Source organism: Cryptomeria japonica, unplaced genomic scaffold (assembly GCF_030272615.1).
Source record: "Cryptomeria japonica unplaced genomic scaffold, Sugi_1.0 HiC_scaffold_332, whole genome shotgun sequence".
Lineage (NCBI taxonomy): Eukaryota > Viridiplantae > Streptophyta > Pinopsida > Cupressales > Cupressaceae > Cryptomeria > Cryptomeria japonica.
Genome location: NW_026729154.1, coordinates 162,874 through 169,063, shown reverse-complemented (window position 1 = coordinate 169,063; position 6,190 = coordinate 162,874).

The following is a 6,190-nucleotide window of genomic DNA, read 5'->3' as shown; positions in this document are numbered from 1 at the left end:
GACTTGATGAGGAGTTAATGCCGAGGAGGTTGATAATAACCAAAACTTGGAAAGGGAGAATTTTTTGTGCAAAATGGAGAATGTGATGGGTGGAGGAGAAGGCTTCTTGGGAGTTCCCCTTCCCCTCGATTTTTTAATTGTACTAATCAAGAGAGAATTAATAATCCTCCCTTTCCTAGGGATCTTTAAAAATACCCCCCTTTCCTTGGAAGTGACCTTGGGAATCCACCTATTTTTTTGGGTATTACTAGGGATGCAATAGCAGACTAGTTTAGGATTTCCAAACAGTTGTTTTTAGAAATTAATCAAGTTAATATCAACATCCAGTACATTAAAAGAAAAGTGGTTATTTTGGAGCAAGGTGATGGTCGAGATTCTTTTAGGGGTCCTATTGACAATGTGATCTCTGATGAGGAAAAAGAATAAATGCTCTCTATCTTAGAAAACATGACCAAATATGTTGCTCACTTGAAGACTATGAAGGTAGACTCAGGTTCTTGAAGACAAGATGAAGAGAATTAATTATAACCTCACTAATCTATTAGCATGAGCCTTCAAACCATTCACACCAATGTAGAAGGAAAATAAAACTTATGCGAATCAGTGGTAGACTATGTAGGCTTTGAAGTTTGGGGGCAACATTTCAATTAATATCAACCTAGTTGAGAAGAATAACTAGAATAAGGATGATAGTGCAGGTCCATCATCTCAGACCCATGGACATCTCAAGAACACTAGGGAGCTCAAGCAAACATAGAATTGCAAGATCTGATGAACATTACCCAAAATATGGAACAAATGAAAATTGAGGTTGCTGAAGCCTTGAAGAATTTGTGTTAGGTTTTATGTTTTCTTTTGTTGGCCTACTATTTTAGGGTTTTGTATTCTAGGTAATTTTTGAAATGTTGTTCGCTATGTGTTTTCTATTTGTAGCTCTTTGTACTCAGGGTTTTCAGATCCCTTCAAAACCATTTTTTCCTTAATAATAAACCATACCCAATTTGAAATTCTGTTTAGTAAGTTGGCATGCATCAAGTAGTATTAGAGGAAGTTCATTTGTGTCAAGAAGAAGACCTATAGGTAGCCAATATGACATATAGAAACAAGGGTTGAAGAGGAAGAAGATAAAGAGGCTTTGAGCCTGATATTACAGACATAGTTAGAGGTTTAATAGGGAAAATGGACACATTGGAGATGTCTCAGAGAAGAGGAGCCCATATAGAGGACGTCAATGAAAATGTCAAAGAGAATACTATTGAAGGGGGAGAGAATGTGAATCAACTCAGGCTTGATCAAAGAGAGGAGATATTCATCAAGGCCATCACCTAGATTAATTTGAAGTTACAATTTAATCCTTCAAATTTTGAAGGATGTTTAAATGAAAAGGAATTGCTAGATTAATGAATTTATTGAATGTATGAAGCCTCCATTGTACTTCTGAATCTTCTTTAAATGCTCTTAGATATTTATCATGTGTAAAAAAGAGAATGTAGAGGAGAGTATTTACTACAGTTGAGATGAAAATATCTTGTGTAGGAAACCAACCTTCGATACACCACTTATTTTCACTCTCGTGAGCCAAGAAGATTGATATGGAAGAAAGGAAACAAACTAAACTATGTCTATAAACATAAAATACTACATAAGAAAGGAATATCAAATAGTCAAAATATTTTGATTATAGAAAAAGAAATCTCTATAAATGCATACTTTACCCATGAACTGGTGAAGCCTTAGCCTTGGATACCAATGTGCCAGAGGGACATCTACACATTGCGGTGTCATATGTAGAAACAAAAAATAGAAAAGCACCAAAAGTCACACCAAAAAGAATCTCATGCACTATGAAACTATTCATCACCAACACACACTCATATAGGGCAACATGTTGGGGTTGTATAGGGGTTTGCCTTATTCAAACCCCTGTTTCTATGTTTATACCTCCATAGACAACTAGATACATAGATTGGATAAAATAAAAGATTAGATTGTGCAATAGAAACAAACTCTTCTTAATGGAGGAAACCCACTATTATTTGAGATAAAATGTTAATTTGATTAATTCAAATAGATAATAAATACATTTAGAGACTAGTGACATGATGTTATATTGAAAAAAAATACATACAAGAGATAAGAGAGAAAGGAAAACATTACATAGGAAAGACCCCTCTCTTGAAATAATGGCACGATTGTAAGCAAGATAATAATTGTTTTTTATTTTCATGAGTGCAGATTTTGGTAGAGTTTTATTACTAGTGTGAGAGATAGATATCCGAGAGTGTGAATGTTGCAAAATGAAAGAGAAAGAAGAGTTTTTCTGCTCAAAATGAGTGGGAATAGCCATTTTGAATGTGCCCAAAAGAAGGGACATGCATCAAAAGAGGCTCGATGTAGAATATATCCAATTTAAATCTAAAATCATTTCGGGACGTTTGTGCGCTACATACATGTATGCTCACCACTCTCCCATTTGACCAAATCAATCCCACATTTGGATTAGGGGTTGCTAATGCTTCATCTTTAAAATCCATGATGCTGGAATGATAGTATCTTGATTATTATTTTTTATTATAAACACACCGAGCCTATTGCATAAGTGTCATTAATGCACTAGGTGTAGTTTACGACACTAAATTTTTCCCCCACTTTGTAGGACTACTCAACTCAAGGGAACAAGTGCACTAAACTAACTTAGAAATTTGTGTTCATAGAACTCATGCAGTGTATTAAATGCATTAATTACTTTAAAAAGGGATATTGTAGAGGCCACCAAGGTCAACAAGGAAAATACGAATGGTGACCCCAGTGCCCAACAAAAAAATATAGTGTTTGACATGAATATTCAAGTACCATAAAATCAAAAAAAAATTTAGCGCCAAAAATAAGGAAGCTCTTTGGCAAGAAGAATTATCAAGCTACATATTTTGTCACAATATTCATGTAAAAGGGTAATATATTGTAATAATGAAATAGGTATAATGATCAGATACTTATTCTTCAAAATGTTTTATGTTATCTTCTGTGATATACTCTTATTTGACCTACTATTAATACCACACTATATTTGTATTAGATATTTTAATTTCATGTAATTTTTCCTCTTCTTATTGCCTTTCTTCTACTTTTCCTTCTCCTTCTCATTGACCTTCTTCTTCTAATTTTACTTAGATTTTTGTCGTTCCTTTCCTTTTGTGTCTTGTTCCTCTTCTTGTTCTTGTCCCTCTTCACGGGTGATCCCACAATACTTCTTGAGTCCCCTCCCTTTTGTATGTTTAACCCTATTTGACCCATTACTTGTAATCAATCTAAGAAACATCTATGTGGGTATTAATTTATGATTTATAACTTATTGTAGTTATTTTTAATCCCCTCATATATTAAAAAATATCAAATTTCCATAAAATTTAAGTATGAGAGCTCTCTACTTGATTTCCTCGGTGTTTTCTATGTTTGCCAAATTCATATAGTTTCAAAGTTTCAGTTTATGTCACATCTTTCTCGTCAATCCTAACCTCCTAATACATCACCTTTAAAAAAAATTGAGTCTTTCAAGTTGGACCATTGGACATTCCCATCCCAAATACCATTTACCTGTTAAAATTGATATCCTAATCCCTTGTCCTCTGAACATTTTCTAAGTCTATTTCTTCAACCTTTAGACTTGGCCTTCCCTTCATACCTTCCTCAATCCTCTAAAATATTCAAAGGCCCTTTTAATAACTTTTAAAGTTGGACTTTTAAGATTCCCTCGGTCCCCATGCTTCCTTCTAGGAGTTTAACTTTCCTATATGCTTATCAACTTGTCAGGATTTCGTCCATCCACCTACTTTAAGGGATGTTTACCTCAATACTCTCAATATGCAAACACAAACAATGAAGAAGTGTCTCATGCATCAAGTTAAAATGTTTACAAAATATTTGACATGAAAGAGAGAAAAAAGCAAGTATTGGTTTTGGACAATATGAAGGTTTAAGAACCTTATAAATCCTCAACATGATTCTGTGAGGGGAAATGCTCTAAACTGAAGATGATGTGAATAGGTATTATCGATTTCATGTAGGCTTTGAAACACTTTGAATCACCATTTAAAATCAAATAAAGATGCATAGGCAAAATAATTACAAGGTGTATGAGTTTTCAAACCATTCAAAAGTGTGGTCCATATTTCAAAAGCTCACTATTGTGCCAACAATATGACATGGTTCATAATAGGAAAAAAGATCTAACATATCAAGTAAGCGTAGCTAAAATAATTATTTTAATTATAGAAAGAGATATAATGAATAATAGCATGCTAAATATCTCTAATAAATGTCGCCTATCCTTTTGCAATGCTCGTGATTCCATTAGTGGTTGATAAGCCCCTACAATCACCAAATTTAATTTTGCAAGTGCCACAAAGGTATATATTTTAGCCAAAATGACGTATATTTAAGAAGTAAAAATGAATGAAATGGGTTTTTTTTCCCTAATTATTTTTGTGGTTACTATCATAGATCATGATAAACTTAAGACAATATCTAGATTCTATTTGCAATATATTTTCTAGGTTTCCTCACTTCATTTCATGCTAGACCTATAGGAGTGATGAATGAAATTACTAAAACGTTTTTCACAATTTTTTGAATGTGACTGTTAAATAATAGTTAATTGTGAGTGGGACATCACAATTTTCCTTGAATATTTAACAATTTCCTAGTACCAAGTCTCCCAAGAGTTGCTAAATGCTAATAAATGATAGATCTAATGATATATCTATATGAACTAGTAGTTCATTTAAATAATTGGTCACTAAACCAATTCTAAGGTATAGTAATTTTTTTTAGTGTTATAGAGAATTGAACATATAAATTGTAAATGAATGGATGCACTTTATATTAGTATAGTAAAGATTTAATAATGCACATTTTTGTAGTTGTATATCTCCATTATTTTATGTCAAGACTCATAGAAGTATTATAATTGCATTTTTAATCATCTGCTCTAGCCACATGTATTGATACAAAAGAAACACTGGTTGTGTGACAACATATAATACACTAGAATCTTTTTCAATTATCATTTTTTATTTATTAAATCCCTATCTCACTAGAACATGAGATGGGTTAGGATAAGGGCTTTGAATGTATATTATGATTAACATTGATCACAACTAGATCGACTAATATGTGAAAAATGAGGAGAATGAAATCGATTGCAAACCAATTTATTTAGCCACTTGGCCCTGATTCTGACTTGTTACTCACAAAACAAGACCTCATGGCACACCCACAAACATGAACATTGAACATTATAGTAAATTTAATTTGTGACATATAAACACTAATTACATGTGTATTCAAATTACTAACATAGAAGGTAGCCTAGGAATCATAACTTTGGGTGAGGAGGTTAGACTGAATGTCGCAGGCATGGGAGAAACACAAGGGAAATCTATATGCGAAAACAAACACTCTCAAATCACTTATTAACATAACTATGGTTTTCCAATGAAGGGACCACACATGCACAAATATAGGACCTAATTCAAATGAATGAGGATTAGACCAACCTCCAAAACGGGGCTCAGTAATTTCCATTGGGAAATTAGGGTGTGGTGTGTGATTAACAATGAGCTAAAAATATATATAGGAGCTATATCGTCACATCCATGAGCAAGATCGGATGCTTGAAGTTGATTGGCATCATGTAGATATGACAATCATAAATGAAGATTGAGAAAACATCAGAGTGTTTTTAGGAGTGGTCTCGTTTGATTTATGTTTACTGAAATTCTAATCATGCAATCATTTCATGTGATCCTAGAAGCTAAAAGGAGTTAAAGTTTCGTAGTCCCGCATGGGTAAACGATGTTGCTTCGAAGACCGGGAGTGGAGGCTTAGACCAGTCTGGAACGAACGGATGTGAACCCAGTAACTCAAAAATTCCCAATAACAAAAATATGAGCAGTGGTTGGTATACCAAAATAGGTTTACATTTCATGGATTTTAATGACAATGGAAAAGATGGTGTATTCATCGGGCGAATCGTTTACTTGGTTGCCACTCCGGATAGAAAGCCCCACCTTATCTCCATAACAAACAAAAACGACGAAGAGTACATGTGAATCATTAAAAGTCAAGAAAATGAAATAGATTAATACAGTTGCTAACAATACTTGTTCATGTCGATTTATACTCGTGTTAA